The sequence below is a fragment of the Stenella coeruleoalba genome (genome assembly GCF_951394435.1).
Source record: "Stenella coeruleoalba genome assembly, chromosome: 7".
Taxonomy (NCBI): Eukaryota; Metazoa; Chordata; class Mammalia; order Artiodactyla; family Delphinidae; genus Stenella; species Stenella coeruleoalba.
The window spans coordinates 16,337,791-16,354,970 of record NC_137153.1 but is presented as its reverse complement, the minus strand read 5'-3'; the positions used below and the strand labels follow the sequence as shown (position 1 = coordinate 16,354,970).

Below are 17,180 nucleotides of genomic sequence, written 5' to 3'. Positions count from 1 at the left end.
GCTTGCGGGGGCATCTGCAAAGCGCAGCCTCACTCTCTGTAAGATCTCGCTGACAAGCGGGATCCAGAACATCTCGTCTTGGGATGGGGCTCAAATAATAACATGCCAGCCGTCCATACCTCGCCATAAGGCAGGAACAAGAGCCCGGCAAAGTTGGAAGGGGCACAGTCCAAATGGCTGGTGAATCTCAAAATCTGAGCTGAAGTAACGTGGGTTCAACCTGCAACCTGGGACAAGGTCAAAGAAGGGCCCTCTGCTCCAAGAGTGGCCCCAAAGCCTCCCTTCTGCCCTCGGCAACCCAGCTTTCCTGAGTCCCTCTGGACTGGGACACTCTGCCACGATCTGACAAAGCCCAGGATTTAGTGGACACACCCCACTTTCCTGAACAGGGACTGGGCCGTGCTGCTACTCTGATAACTCAGGGTTCAAGGACTGAAAAGGAGCTGAAGAAGCCAGAAAGGATAACAACAGGTCCCTGGGGGTGGCCTTCCCATGAACGAGAGCGGGAGCAAGTGAGCAAGGCTTTCTGGGCTCCCGGCCCTTTCTACAAAGCCAGGGGGCGGACTGACATCTCCGAATGCCCCTGCCCTGGAACTTGCGGCTCCCACCACAGAACGAGGCCAATCTCAGGACCGCCCTCTTTGAGACTCAGTGGCCGGTGGACGGGGGGCGCCTGGCTGCCTACAAGAGCTGGTGGGGGCCCCTGCCGTCACCCCCGCGCCAGGCTGGCAGGGAGCCCCAAGTGCAGCTGGAGGGCAGGGGCGAGGGGTGACCACAGCACTCTCCCCACCCTCCTGCTCCTCCCCCTTCCCCGCCACCGAGGGCCAGCGGAGCACACAGGCCTGAACCGTCATCTCCTCTCTTATGTCATCTCTGTGGGATCTGACGGGCTGTGGCATCCTCACTGGGGTTCGGGCTTTATTTGTGTGCTTTTACTGCGCTCCTGGGTGGGCTCTCCCCAAGCCCCAGTCAAAGCTTTCCCTTTCACCCTGCATGCGCTTCCCCTTCAGGGCCTGGGGCTGTTTCCATGGGGGAAGAGGGCGAGGAACTTGTTCAATGTGAAAAAGCCAAACGCACCAAGCTGTCCACACCCGCATTAGATGTCAACGTTAACAATCTGAAAACAATCTAAGTGGCCAAACAAGAAGGAAATGTTCAGTATCAATGGCGCTCTGGTAAACTGTCATAACTAAAAGTAATTACGAAAGACACACAACTGGGACTTCCCTGGTGGTCCAGTGGTAAAGAATCCGCCTTCCAATCCGCCTTCGATCCCTGGTAGAGAACAAAGATCCCACATGCCTCGGGGCAACTAAGCCCTCGTGTCGCAACTACTGAACCCAAGCGCCTCAACTGGAGAGCCCATGTGCTGCAAACAACAGAGCCCACGCGCCCTGGAGCCTGAGTGCCACAACTAGAGAGAGAAAACCCGCACGCCGCAACTAGAGAGAAGCCCACACACCACAACAAAGAGCCCGCAACGCAACGAAAGATCCCACACGCCTCAACAAAGACCCCGCGTAGCGCAACTAAGACCCGATGCAGACAAATAAATAAATAAAATGGATGTTAAAAAAAGACACAACTGTAAAGGGAAGTGACTTGTATTATATTAATTAAGAAGGGGAACACAGAATTTGTATGCCTACTATGACTGCAACTACATATTTTAAATTTTTGTAAAGAAATGCAGTAATACATATCTATATTTTAAAGTTTTTGAGGTAGGAAGATAAGTTTTAAAAAAACTCCTTTAATAACATATTTTTACAACAAAAGAAAAAAAATAAGGAATCTGGTGCAAAGGTGGCCCTCAGTGGGGTTCCCTAGTCCTGTCTCTGCCTGGTCTCACCATGTGGCCCTGCCCAGGCCTCTCTGAGCCTCAGTTTCCACACATACACTGAGTAATAAGTTACACAGTGTTAACTGCCAGTGTATCTTCCAGTTCTGGTTTTCTACAGTTTTGTCCACCCACAAACAGTGCTTACTGACCTAATTAAACTATGGCCTCGACCATCAGTATTTACCAAACCAAGGGAGATGGAAATCTGGCCGGAACACCATCTGTGCGCACTGTGCCCTCAAGAGCTCAGAGCAATTTGCCACATACGATTTCAGCCGTGCTCGACTTTGCACAAATAGAAGCTACTATCTTGCTTCGACGCTGGATCACTTAGCACTTCTTCCCAGAATTTAGGTATGATTTACACTATCATCATTTAAAAATAAAACTCTCCTGTCTCTAAGAATTGCATTATTTACGAGAGAGCATTTCCTGATTGGGAGGGAAAGAGAAAATATTTATTCAGAAAGTTCTTCATGTTTACATAGCACCTCACACTAATGAAACATCTACCGGATCTTAATGGTGAGATGAAGGTGTAAATTTAGAGCTCCACCCACCAGCCTGGCGTTATTTCTGATTCAGTCCAAATCTGTTTGAAATAAGTTACCAGACTTCACCAGCTTTCAGAGTTAATGTGTGGGATCTATTTTTTCCCCTTTTACAAAGAGGCACTTGCCAGTAACAGTTTAGCTATTTCCCAAGACTCAGAGACGGTTCTCCATCCTTTTCTGTCAGTATTGGGACTGATGCCGGCTTCGAGGGAAGGGGCAGTTACTCACACACTGAATGGAAGAGAACTCTAGCACCCTTCGTCTTCCTCACCAATTCACCACCGGTCAGCTCCTACGGAAACACCGGCTTAGACCTATGAGACGAAGCACCTGCTGGGTAATGGAATCCAGGGGATGCTCCTCATCTATCTACGAGGCAAATCCCAATCTCCTTTGCCTGAGAAAAAAGCCTTTGGGGTCTGGGGCCCCAAGCTGCACCCCTAAACTGTTTCTCATCTCCCAGCTCTGCCTCTGCTGGGGATGGCCTCACCGCCCCGTCCCCACTCTCCTCTGTCCCCACGGTCACCTCCTTCTCTTTCTTCCAAGCGCTCCTTTCTGGCTTTCGGGACCCTTAGGCACTGCCTTGCCTTCTGTCACCCCAGAAGAGCTCTACAAGCATCAGTACTCGCCTCACCCCACAACCCTCACAAGTTTACCTCCGTGCCCCCTACCCTGTGCCAGGTGAGCTGTTTAAGGGCAGGGGCCGCATCTTCCTGTCTCTGTATCCCCGGCAACAAGCACGGTTCATTCGGTTCAATGGGTATTCACGGCATGCCTGCCCTGCGTGCCAGGTGCCAGGTTGCACTGTTCCTGCTCTCAAGGAGCCCACAGCCCTGTGCAGGGGACCTGGCCCGGGGAGAGTGCCTGAGCACATGTGTGTTAGATGTGAAAGGGGTGTGTGTGTGTGTGATGACTGCATTAATCCTCAAACCAATCCCATGAGAAGAGCTAGTTTTCCTCATTTTATAGAATGATACTGGCCAAGGGTGGAAGAGTGTAGTGGACAGTGATGGGGGGGAGGGTGCCAGGGTGGGTAATGACCCAGCATGGTGCCCAGGAAAGAGCCTGCCAGAGGTCAGGCTGCTAGTAACCCCTCTTTTCTGGAGAGAGGTCAGCCACCCAAGACCTCTCCTCAAACACTCTCACCCGTGGGCTGCTGGTGTGGACCTGGGGACAGCAGTGGCCTCCCGCTCCTGCCATCTTTCCCCGAACTCCTTCCCACCTCAGCTCAAACTCTCTCTCTAAGGAAGGCTTGCTGGGCAAGAAGACTCAGCTCTCGCCCCCCTGCCATTTACATCAGTGCCCACCTCTCTGGAGAATTAAGTGACTTGGCTTGTCCTAGTCCAGTTGTTCTGTCAGGTCTTTTCGGTGGCTTCCGTGGGCCGGTGTTCTACACATCAGCAAGACTGGTGTTTGCCAAACTGGGATCTGCAGATGTCCTGCCTCAGCATCACCTGGGGAGCTGGGAAGACGCACCTGAGCCTCACCCCAAATCTACCGGGTCAGAATGTCTGCAGTGGGGACCCAGGGCTTCACAAACTCCCCGGGGGATTCTCATGCTCACTGAAGACTGAGCAGCACCTACAGAAGGAACCAAGTCTCCAGGTGGGCCTGGGTCCCCTGGAGGACACTCAGCAAGTGCTCAGGGCACCGCAGCTGTCCACGTTCCCTCAGGGGAAGAATTAGGAGCAGAAGTCAAATGCGTTTTTAAAAAAAAAAAAAAAAACCAGTGGAATGCACGTCCCTAACCCAGACTCGTGCTAATGCACTGCCTCGGTGGTTTATGAATGTTTGCTTAAATGTAAATAAGGTATTTGAGAAAAAAAAAATCACACTACAGGTAAAACACAGAGGTTTAATTCGGTTGACCTATGGAATATTCTGGAAGTCTGAGCACTAATGAGCCCAAATCCCTGGCTGCAGATAAGCCTGGCACACAGTAGGTCTTCGAGCAGTGCTAGCTGTTACCGTTGCTATCGGTAACTGTCAGCCTTCGGCAGAGGTGGGCATCAAACATGGAGGTGCTCATCAGATCTGTGTCCTGTCACTTATTAGTGCAGTCACTGAAAAGGATCCTAATGGGATGAAGACACTATATCCTGCCCGGCCCACATAAAGGCAACCAGAGACCGACACCTCTGAAATGTCAGAAAGAGTAAAAAGCTTTCAATGGCCTCAAGTCGAGCTGTACACACTAGAAAGCCGCATGCAGAGGTTAAGTGACTTACCTCAGCTACAAAGTAAATCCCCAGGGGAGGCAGGAATATAATCCAGGTCTCCGGTGTCCCACTCTGATAGCATCTCCTTTCTAGATCCTGCTGCCTCCTCGGTGAAAGGGGAGACTTCAAATAAAAAGTCAGTGCAGTAGTTTGCTCCGCTACCAACAGAGGCAGTGGTGCGGCTGCTGCCTGCATCCTCTGAGAAGATTTAACGCCAGAAACATCTGAAACAGAACAGAGGCCTCGGAGGTCACTTGGCCAGTCCCGTCCCACAGGGCTCGGGCCTGCCCTTCCTCGAGATCGCCAGGGAGTGGCTCCGCGGCAAGGCTGCCCCCTGCAGGCGTCTGCCTTCGTTCAGGACTGAAGTGTGGACAAGTGGAACACCCTCCACCCAACACACGCTCATTCTCCTCTGTCTTGCCCTCGCCACCCTCTGTTCCAGGGTCTGGAAGTCCTTCTCTTTAGCTGCCTCTTTTCCTCCTACCAAATCTTGTAAAATCAGGGCGGGCTGCACTGTTCAAAGACGGCTGAACCTATCCTCTGAGGAGGCATGCGACAGCGTCTCCACGAAGAGCACTTTGGGCTGCCATTGTTGGTTGACCACCCACCTCCTTCCTCCCCTCCTTCCCTGCCAGCAGAACTCTGATCTCGAGGATTTTCCTCCCCTCGGGGAGAGCGGCAGATCTCAGGTTTGGAGTGGCTTCCAGCGTGCCTGCTAAATCTCAGCAACTCCATCCCTCCTGGGATTAACTTTAGGCATAGTAACGTGATGGGTCCTGGCCAATGAGGCACGGTGGAAGCCCACTGCGGGAAGTATGGAAAGGTTTCCTACTTCTTAAAGAGACACACGTGGAAAGAGACCTTCTCTTCTTCCTCTGGCCACTGTCATATCGCAATACTACACTGGGATCACTGAAAGCCACTTTGCAGCCCCAGTGGGACCCAGCCTGACCTTCTGAGGATGGCGGAGCAATAAGACGGAAGGAGGCTGGGTCTGTGATGTCATCTTTGAGCTACTGAATGAACCAATCCTAGAGTAACATTACCTAGTGACTTCTCGTTAAATGACATGACACATTTTCCTTATTACATAGGCTACTTTGAAGTGCATTTTCTGTACCTGTAGCCCAAAGCACCCTGATCAGCAATCTCTCTTCTCAATATGGTCTTTGCATTTAATTGATGAGACAGAGTATAACCAACACGAATTTCCAAACTATGTATAGGACCAACATACTACACGTTAGTGTAAGTGTTTAACATTTTAGAAATTTTTCCTGCATGACTGGAACGTAAGTTGAACTCCTTCATTTCTAAAACCTAAATCCATAGTGGAGTCTTTTACATCAAACCAGAGTAGTGGCCCGATGGTAAACGGGAAGGGTTTTCATGATGTTTACAGCTCTAGGGAAAGGGTAGTCACGTAGTGTCACTTTGTTTATCAACATAAGCCGGCAGGCTCCCTGGGACAGGGAGAAGCTGAATATTAACCGAAGACTGTGTTCCTTTTACTGTGGTATTGTTTAAATTCAGGAAAACACAAACAATTTTGCTTGAGGTTAGACAGTCTGGAGGTCAAACCATGACTTTAAGGCAAAAGGAATGCGACAAATAATCAGTGCCTCTGTAGGCTCCAGTGTAAGCAGGGATACGGAGAAAGCGGCGTGGATTAATGTGCAGCTGTTATCCTTCTTTGGACCTGGAACTTGCTTTCATCCTCCTTGTATCTGAGTTCCTGACAATGGAGGAAAATGGAAATTGACCTCCCCTTCTAGCCTAAGAGACTGTGACCCAGTACCAAGTCCCTCAAACCAGAAAATGAAGCCCAGGTTTGCAGGATGGGGGATGGGGTTGGGTGACTCCCAAACTCGCCCACTGGAGATTATACCTGGGCTACTGGGAGGAAGTGGTTTCTGCCAACCCAGCCGGGAGTGCTGCGTATTCTTTCTGAACTCCCACAGCATCTATTACCTGGAGTTCACACAGATTGCTGCACAAACATAGCTCTGCACTGTACTTTTAAACAAGAACAACACAGAGAGAGCCAGTGAAGAACGATGGCATTGGGGGCGCTGAAGCCACGTGCTGAGCCTGAGGCCAGGGAGGGGCGCTGGGCCGCAATGACGCGAGCACTGTGCCGGGAGTCCTGAGAAGACTGGGTGCCAGACTCAGCTCCGCCCACCCTATCCATGGGAACACCTTGCACATCTGTAAAGTGAGAGAGGCTCTAAATCCCATTCCAGCTCAACATTTCCATGCGATTTTTTTTCTCTTGGCCACACCCTCATTGGCTACTCATTCAACAGGTGCTGTATTTATGAAAGCTCACTAGGTAGTGGGCACTACAGGGATACAGTGGGAATGAGATGTGCTTCCTGCCATCCAGTGGGAGATGCTGGCGGGCCCAGGTGGTGGGAGGAGGAGGCACTGCCCAGGGTGGGAAGAAGTCACGCCCAACTGCAAGAGGAGTGGGACTCAGGCAGGGGGAAAGGGTGGGGCTGCCCGACCCTACCTGAAAGTGTCAAGAAATGGTGGCATGTCCATCCGCTGCCTAAGAAGCTCAGAGGGCAGCGTTTACAGAACCTGGAGCCACGTATGTGCCTGACCATGGTCAACCAAGAGAAGCCTTCTGTTTCTCTGTTTCTCTAGAAGCATGGCCTTTCAAGAAAGACAAGACTGGCTTGGAATCCCGACTCCACCGTTTACTACATTTGTGATTTCAGGCAGGTTAACTTCTCTGAGTCTCCATTTCCTCAACTTAAAAATGGAATTCACACCTGTCTCATAGAGTCAGGAAGATGAACGGAGATGATATAGGAAATCGGCTAGCACAAGGCTCAGGCCATAGAAGGAGACCAATGAATGGTAGCAGTTACTATCATGTTTGCCCTTCCCTTGCCTATTAGGTGCGCTGTCATGGTGGCGGCAGCCGGGGTTGCAGGGACATTCTTTTTGAGGAGGCACCTGGTATTACTGGGGCTGGAGACTGGAGGATGGCTGATCCTACTGTTCTAGCTCCAAGCATGGAAGGCTACAGCTCCACCTCTTTCATCCCCCCTCCCTGGAATTCCATCTAAACCTGAATGTACGGTGGTGGCAGGACTTGGAGGGCTACCAGACAATATTTTCAGATTTATGGACAGATTCTATTCTCCCGATTTAGATCTTGACATAGAAGACTTCATTTCATGAAGGGACCACTCTAATTTCAAAGCAAAAGAAAAATATACATGAATCTGATTTTTAAAGAACTACTGCCTCACATAAAATGAAGACTCAAGTGTAGAAGATGAAAAATATGTAGATGAAAAGATTCCGGGCAATATCTGCATCTGGCAATATTTTAATGATAAAATAATTAAGTGGCTTTTGCACCATTTTAATGCAAGGGAAGCCCTTCATAACTGGAGCCTCTGTCTTTGTCTCATGTTCCATCTAAGTATGAGGCTCCTCGTGAAAGGATCCTGCACGCCACTGAAGAGGGAAAGGGCTGGGAAACACGATGTGTGGGAGCTGGTCCTCGCTCTTCCATGCAGTAGCTATGGGACCTCAGTGTCCCCGTTAGGGCAGCACAGGGACTTAGTGAGCTGACCTCTGAGAACTTGTCTGGGACCAGTGTTCAGATCTGAAAAACAATTTGCTCTGACTCTATCAGCACCTCCTCCCAAGACATGACTGAAGTGGTTGGCACAGTGCTAGATGCTTTGTCACCTATGTCACCCTACTGAGTCCGAGCAACATCCCCGAAAGGGAAGCACTCTCAGGGCCACTTTACAGAGGGTAGTGGTTTCCACGATATCACACAGCATTGTGCGGGGCAGGCGGGGTGGGTTAACAGGGGCGAGAAGAATAGGACGGCATAGGAGAAAATTGCCAATGTGTCCGCTGGTGATACAATCCAACTCACCCATCTAAACAGAATAAAAAACCAAATTTTAAAAAAAATCCCAGCTCCCTGAAAAAGCAGCAGAGGGAATACAGACAGCATCTGTCTTAAAGCAGGGCTGATAGTGACTCTGAACCAATTTTTTTTCTGCCTACCTGGTAAACTACCACCCCCAAGTGCTCTTCCTGCTACCCTGCCCCACCCCTGGGGCCCCAGAACTAATCACAGTCCTGCAACTAAAGGGTTGTCCTGGCCCAGCAGGGGCCCCAGCCTGAGGGAGCATCATTTGATTCAGGGGCCTTACAAGTCTTACAGTAGTTTAAATATTACTCCTGTCTATAAGATCCTTCCACTCAGTCAACTGTGGCCATTAACTATCCAGCAACCAGCCCCCATGCGTTCACGCAAGCTGGCTGTGAAGCCATTACTTACTCTAAGCTTTTAAGCCCCAGTTGCATTTACAATGATGGCCTTTTAAACACATGCCGAAGAGCGCATGTACTATTTATGTTCACGTTCCTTAGAGAATCCAGACTGGGGAACTGGACTCTTTCTAGAATCCAAGTCACCATCCCTGTCCCACCTGAAGACCTCTCTGTTGGGTCAAACTGGTGAATCAAATACCCAGGAGGCCCAGAGCAGAAAGATGTGTGGTCAGAAGGCTCAGAAGCAAGGTGGGGGGAGAGCGGAAACCGAGGCAGAAAGCACGCCAAAATGCAGCCAGGGCAGGAGGGGCTCAGTCAAGTGGCGGGGGCAGCAGGGGCTGGGTTTCCTGGGTCTCTAGGGGCTGTCCCACCTCACACAACCCAGAGACACAGAAAACGCGCTTCTGAGTGTTAGGAAGGTCACATCAACACTTAAATTCCAACAACAATGTTGCCCACGCTTTGAGATTACCCAGTAAGGGAGGGATGGTGCTGTACCAGTGAGAAGCCCGCAGCCGTGTAGGAACTCGATCACGTTCTGCAGTACACCTCCTAATGCCAGCGCCGGCCTGGTCTTGGCAGACGGCCTCTGGACCCTGTTAGGCAGGGCTAAGCTGGCACTGGTTCCATTACAAACTCACATTTACCTCTCTGGCCAATAAAACAGACATGCCAAAGCTTAAAGCAAAGAACAGGGAAGAGGAAAACACTTTTTTTTTCTTCTTTTTTAGACGGTGTCATACTCAATACGGTGACTTCAGGACTTCATCAAAGTTTGTTACTGAAAAGGACCCCCTGTTGGTTTTTGGCAGTCCAGCAGCCCTCTCCCCATTGGCTGGGCCCCTAGCCTCCAGTGTCAGCCGTCTTGGTAGCAGGTGGTGGCCGCTGCCCACCCTGCAGGTGGAAAGCCCCAGCCAGTTCCTTACGCTGGGAACAAGCCTTGGGGAGAGGACACGTAACTCGGTCTCAGCCAATCAGATGCGCTGACCAGGCCGCAGGATGCCTGGAGGTTCCAGGGGCACACCTGCAACTCTGAAGAGCTTGTTCCTGCTAGGGTGACTTTGTCAGGGCCTCTGCAGCTTCTCCCTGGTCATCTGTCTCCTGTCCAATCCGTATTCAGGCACCCAAATTCTCCCTATACCTTCAAGCTCATTCTTCCCACCCCTCCCCCACTCAGCCAAAGTTGGATCCCATTATTTGCCACCGCGGAGGCCAGACGCGTCATTCACACTAATGGTAAATGAACAGGACCAGCATTCTTGAGGTCAGGGCTCCACTAATGCCAAGACTCAAAACAAGCTGCAACAGACCCACTGTTCTAAAAGACTGGGATCCACCAGCAGATCCTGAATCCTGCAAGGAGGATAAGGTCTCCCTGGAATGCTACGTGGGCACCACTGCTGGGGAAAGCCCAGCCCTCCACTACGTTAGACAGCGTGGAGTTTAATCCCACAGTGAGGTCATCAACAGTGAGAAATGATGAGTTTCCCATCACTAGAAAGACTCAACCTGACACAGAAGGCAGAGGAGACACTTCTTTCTGGGAAGAGCAAAGTCCCGGAAAGACTCCTTCCAACTCTGAGTTTCAAATAGCCTCCCTGGGTAAAGAATAACCACAAAAACAAACAACCAACCTGTGACTGGTTGTTGGAAACATAAAGTTAGCCACAGTTAGACTGAAAACTGTTTCCTGGGAGTGTACTGGAAAAGGAAGGGGTGCAAAGAACATTAGTAGCTTTCAGAATTCACAGACACCTGTTTTGAAAAAGTGCTAAGAAAATTCCATTCAGTGTGAGGTCAGAAAGATTTCAGACTCACACCTCATAAAACTGTGATATCAGAAGACAACTTCAAATCCACACCTGTGTATCAGCTTACATATAATAAAGATGTTGTTAAATATCTACTTGAGCCAAAAAAAAGGATTTTACAGAAACCCAATCTGACATAAAATGATAATTCTGACCCAGATCCCTTTGCAAAAGAATAAATCTCTCAGAACCAGTCTTACGCAGCCAAGCATAAAACAAGGTGTTTCATTAAGGACGGATTCAGATCATGATGCCAACACCGCTTATTTGACCCACACCTCACACTGCCTTGTCCTGTTACTAATTTTTTGTGGCACCATCTTCCTTTTCTAACTTCATGCCAAGTCCCTAGAAAGGTGAGATTATGCCTGGTGCCCTGGAGTCGGGTTCTCAGTAAATGTGGAGGCAGAATGGCTCAGGAAGAATGTCCCTCTTTCCTTCAGGTGACAGATGGAAGTGAAGGCGTGACACGCTCACTAAATCCAATGAGCTGAAGACACTAAATACTTAGATTCGAGCAAGGAGGATTAAATCATAATGTTAACATTGCTTTCAACGTTTTGGACATACACTCTGAAATTTGTTTATTTCTTCAAGTATATTTAATGATATTAAGTATATGATATTAAATACATAAGCATATTTTTGTACTTGCTCACAAGTGCAAAACATTAAAAATGAATAGGATGGTACCTGCCGTTTGGTGCCTAATTTGGTAAAATAAAATAAACTGTAATATGATAAACACCATCTTAGAGGTATAAGGCATTCAGGGGCTTTTGTGAAAGTTGTGATTATTTGTGGCAGAGTAAATCTGGGTAGGCTTTATGTGCCTTGCACATAAAAGAGGCTCAATAAATGGATGAACGGGTGGGTGGCTGGATGGATGGACAGATGAATGGATAGATGGAAGTGGGTGGATAGAGAAATGGATGGATGCATGCATGCATCGATGGATGGATGGATGGAAGGAAGGAAGGAAGGGGGGTTGGGTTAGTATAGCTAGGGAAAAGTGACAAGGAAATTCCTGCCAAGAAAACCACACAGGCCAAGACAAAGGAGCAGGAAAGCATCAAGCATAACTTGGGACCCCATGGCAGCAGGTCCAATGAGGGAAGCGCTAAAGTAAAGGCTAGAAATCGTCTGTGCCTCATCAGGGGGTTTAGACCTTGTCTGATGTGGAATGCCAGATGGAGGGAATGGAATTTGACTAGTCAGGAAAAAGGAAATCTTAGAAACCTTCTGAATGGGACGGAAGGAATATTTATTATATGCTCACTGAGTGCCAGGCTAGAGCTAAGTGCTTTTTAAAAATGAAATGTTTCAAGCACATAAGAAAAGAGAATAATACAAGGAACACTTATGTACCCACCCAACTTTGTCAAAACTTAACATTCTGCATGAATAGCTCCATTTCCTTTGTGAGAAACAAATCACTTAACATACAATTGAAAGCCTCTCTGTACTTTTCTCCACTCCATAACCACTGCATGAATTTGTTGTTAATTGTTCCTGGGCATATTTTAATATTTTTGCTAGATAGACACTTATTCATAAGCTAGATACATATATGTACCCACACACATATAAATATATACACATATATAGGTAACTATATATAATATATAAATAAACATTGTTTGGCATGTTTTAAAATGCGATATAAATGGTTTCATACTGTAGATAGTCTGTGTTTGCTTTCTTCACTCAACATTTGTTTTCAGACTTAGCCATGAGGATACAAATGCAGTTCTGTACAGTACAGAATTGCTGTAGAGTATTCCACTGAAGGACTATCCTCTTTCCTTTTAACGGATATTTTTGTTATTTCTGATGTTCCTGCCATTAAAAACAAGGCTGTGGAAAGCACCCCTGGTGACGGGCTGCTGCGCGGTGGGCACCCACGGCCTTGCTCTCTTGCTCTCTGAGACGGTGGACCAGCAACGTGAGCTACTGTTGCTTGACATCCGCGCCTACGTGTGGTGCTATATGATGGGCGTGAACCCAAATTTCTTTTTTCTAATTTGCATTTCCTGGATTGCTAATGAGATCAAACATCGTTTAATATATTTATTGGTCTTTTGATTTCCTGCCTAGATACTCTCTGTTCATATGTTTTGCCCATTTTAAAAAACTGGGTCTTTTTCCCTTGTTGGTTTAAAGGAGGTTACTTATAAGTTCTGAATACTAACCGTTTGTGAGTTACATGCCCTACAGATATCTGCACACAGTCTGTGGCTTATCTTTTAGTATTGTTTTTGGTGTACATGCTTCAATTCCTAACTACAGCTCATGAAAACTGTTATCATTGCCTCCGCTTTATAGATGAGAAAACTGGTCCTGTGAGACTTGCCTGAGACCCCTCGGCCAGACTGGGGAAGAGGGACAACTTGAGCCCAGGTCTTCACGACCCTAAGACCCTGGCTTCCCCCAGCTACACTTCTAGACCATCCTCTCTTTCTGGTGAGAAGTAACCATCCACTCTGGCAGCAACAGGTGGTGTTGGGAATGGATGGAAGGGAAAAGAGGCAGGGGCTACAGGCAGAAAAAAATCCACATAAACTGACCAGTAACCAGGTGACAGGGCCAAGGACAAGGATGCGGCTGCGTCCAGGTGCAGGAGACAGAGGTACTTCTAAGGATACAGAAATACAGGAGGAAGGTGTTTGGAGCCTGATTTTTAACATGCTGAAGTGCTGGCGTGAAATGGTGTTGGAAACGTGGTGCAGGACAGCGGTCCCCAACCCTTTTGGCACCAGGGACCGGTTTCGTGCAAGACAATTTTTCCACGGACAGGGGTGTGGGGCGTGGCTCAGGCAGTAATGCGAGTGATGGGCAGCGGCAGATGAAGCTTCGCTCGCCCGCCCACCGCTCCCGTCCTGCTCTGCGGCCCGTTCCTAACAGGACGCAGACCCGTAATGGTCCGAAGCCCGGGGGTTGGGGATCCCTGGTGTCGGAGACTTCGAGGCCTCCTGCAGAGAATCCCTGCCGCTGAGGGTCTGGGTGAACGGACAGAGAGAGAGAACGTGGAAGGAGAGGAATAAAGTCCAGCTCTGGTGGCCCCAACTCTATCTCACCCACGGGGTCGTGAAATTCCCCAAGAAATAGTCTCACGCAAACTCTTCTTCCTTCCACACCTGACACCCAGCACGACACCAAGCTCACAGGAAGCATTCGATAAACGTTTGCTAAATGAATGAAAACTGTTCTGTCTGTTACACAGGTCCACAATCGCTATGGTTCAGAATTTTTTGGCCCTTAGGAAAGTAAGTAAGTACAACAGCCCACTGGAGTTTAAGGTACAGTTCCATTCTGCAGTTAAGTGTACACATATTCACAGGAAGTGGGATAAAGCGAGACCATAAATACCCTTAAAGCATTTAGGTCATGTTTTGCTGCCAAATGAACTTGCACCAAAACTTGCACCAGAAAACAGTTTCGTGTTTTGTAACGTGGAATTGCAGATAAGGGATCGCGAGCCCAGAGCATTGTTTCGTAAGCTTTTCTCACTACAGTGCAGAGTCGAAATACATTTTCCACTGAAACTCATTACACTCACACACACACACCCCTACGAATGTAAAACTGAAACAGATGTTTTATTAAATAATACTCCCTTACAGTATGTGAGGCACTTCGACATTTTCTATTTTATTCTATTTTTTATTTTTAGAATTCTGATTGTAGTCAATTAAATTGAGGTCAAAGCCCACTAGTGGGTTTGAAAAATACTGCCCAAGAGCCCAGCACAGTGCTTTGCACACAATAGCTATTGGGTAAGCGTCTGTTGAGCAAAATGAAGAGTAATAATTGTACAAACACCACTGTGGACTTTGTACATGGAACACTCTGACCTTGAGACCCCCTCTAGGTTTTGGGTAGCTAGGAGGGGACCCTGGCGGTAAAGATCTGTATCCCCTGGAAGCCAGGATATGAGGGATGGGGGATATATCCTGGGTCATAAAAGACAGAAACTGCTTAGTTCACAAATCTGCCAAGAGCTGGCCATGGTCCTGCCCGGCAAAGATGAGCAAGAAAACCAGAAAGAGGTGCAAAGATATACTCTTCCTCCTGGATGGTGATCAAGAAGCTCACTTTGCTCTACTTCTGGAGGAACTTCGGCCAGAAAAGAACTCAGCATCCCTTTCAACCTCTTTCAATTCTTCTGGCCCGCAATCATCAATAAATTGGTTTTTCATCATGAAATATCAGAGCTGAAAGGGGCCTAAAGACCACACAAATCAGCCAGTCGGTCCCCTCATCTCACGGGAGGCAGTACAGGCAGGAAGACCTTGGGGGCTGGCGCTGGGACTCACAGTGCAGAAGACCCAGCCGGCTGCCTGCCTGCCTGGGACGCCCATGGCATCCAGCTGTGCTGCACGTTTATCTCAAGCCATAGCCTCCACCATGGCACAAGGATGGTGATGCAGGAAAAACTCTGGCATGAAGTTCAGTGCCTCCCTTGCTCCCTGAGCTCTACCATGGACTGGATCTCGCCCACCAGCACTTAATCCCCTCATACACTCTCAACCTCCTAGTTATGATAGGAATTTTAGGCACCATGATCTTTTCTTCTTCTTCTTCTAATTACCTGAGATGCATTCAGATCTGGTTTAAGCATTTTATACATGAAAATGATATTAAAAATTGTGTACTTCAGGCCACATCTGTCTCTCCCTTTTTTGATTTTTTATAAATAATAAATGTATTATCTGTAACATGAAATTTAGCACTTTATACTTCAGTGTCTTTATATTATCTCTTTTTGTTTGGGGCATATGTAATTTCTCTCTCAAACTGATCAGGGGAACTCAAACACACAAAGGGACCTCTCCTTGGAACCCTCTGCCTCCTGCCCCTAACACCCAGATATCCTTCATCAAATCATCTGGAGCAGTGAACAGACTGCGGGATGGTAGCACCAACTTTAGTGGGGTAGTTGCCAGCTGCCAGACACTGGAGTTAAATCACCACCTAGTCCTCCTCTCAGCCCTGTGGGGCAGCACCACCATCATCATCATCGTCATCATCACCATCACCATCATCACTACTATTTCCGAGGCTCTGAGATGCCAAGTTCTTGGTCCAAAGCCAAGGATGGTCTGTGTCTTCCTCTCACCTCCCATGGGTAGACTGGTTGCTCCTTAGAATGCAGGATATTACTTATGGGGTGGACACTAAAAAAACATAGGTTGATTTGTGGGCAAATTCCTTATAAAACCTTTCAATGAGACAACTCCAGGCTACAGGAGTGTACTTTCACTCCTATCTGATCTATGAGCATAATTCAAATCTGTTCAGAGATATAAAACTGGCCATTTTTGGTTTGACTTTCTTTTCCCAAGTTGTAAACACTAATTTGCAAGGTCTACACCCCATTTCAAATGAGATACTACCATATATCAAAAAATAATGAATCGTGGTTAAAAGAAACATATAAATGTGAGGTATTACATTCATAATTTGTATATACAGCGTATCTTCTAATATATTCTAGATGTTCTTCAAATAGATTACGTTCTATGTATTCCTCAGATATATTACATTTGTAAATGTATTATCTCTTCCAATAAAAAAAAAAGTCCACTTGCCATACTGTAGTGGCAAGCGTGTGGGTCAGCCATGGAGCTTGGACACAATCACATGCATGTGCACTAAATGTGGACTTGGGAGACTGGTGCTTCCAGAGACCCATCATAACATTGTAGGGGGCTCCCCAGCACTCCGCTCTGAATCCCCTTCTTCATGAAAGCACTCTGCTCTTCATTATTAACAGACTGTAAAGGGTAAGACAAAACACACCCACCACACTAGTAAAATTTAATCCTCAAAGCAAGGGGTGGGGTGGGAGTCATGTGCGACTTGGCTCTGCTCCTAAGTCTGTGGACTTGTGTAAGGTACTTTTTTTTAAGCTTCAGATTCAGTGGCTCTGGGGTGTAACTCAGGCACTGGTAAATTTTTAAAAGCCGTAACAGGTGATTTTGATGTACACATTTGGTTAAAACTAGCTCACATTTAATTAGTGGTTGTATTTTCCTCAAAATGCTTGCTGCCAATTCCTAATTCCACTGTCTTCCAATTAAGTCTACAATTAAAACTAACTTCAGTCATTTTATTTCAAGACTGCAAAGACATTTTAAAGTATAAATGCAGAAGAAAGCATAAAATAAAAGATTGGAACTTCCCTGGTGGCGCAGTGGTTGAGAGTCCGCCTGCCTATGCAGGGGACACGGGTTTGTGCCCCGGTCCGGGAGGATCCCACATGCCGCAGAGCGGCTGGGCCCATGAGCCATGGCCACTGAGCCTGCGCGACCAGAGCCTGTGCTCCGCAACGGGAGAGGCCACAACAGTGAGAGGCCCACGTACCACAGAATAAATAAATAAATAAAGTAAAAATAAATAAATAAAAGATTGAAAAATTTGACTAAGTAAAAGTGTAAAT

General features: G+C 47.7%; 1 protein-coding gene and 1 long non-coding RNA gene across 3 annotated transcripts in view; both read right to left on the bottom strand.

The window, feature by feature from the left end:
- The window catches only part of XKR6 (XK related 6), a gene marked incomplete at its 3' end in the record, with an annotated part of 270,553 nt that overhangs the window by 159,617 nt on the left and 93,756 nt on the right, over window positions 1-17,180 (bottom strand). The window lies entirely within an intron of this gene.
- The window catches only part of LOC307188769, a 45,068-nt gene that overhangs the window by 23,194 nt on the left and 4,694 nt on the right, over window positions 1-17,180 (bottom strand). The window contains exons 1-2 of one of the 2 annotated variants that reach the window (XR_013829064.1): window positions 6,588-6,783; window positions 4,626-4,840 (exon numbers count right to left, since the gene is read on the bottom strand). This is a non-coding gene — a long non-coding RNA (uncharacterized lncRNA). Of the gene's footprint in view, window positions 1-4,625; window positions 4,841-6,587; window positions 6,784-17,180 lie in introns of those variants that run through there. The other variant, XR_013829063.1, reaches the window with a different exon arrangement.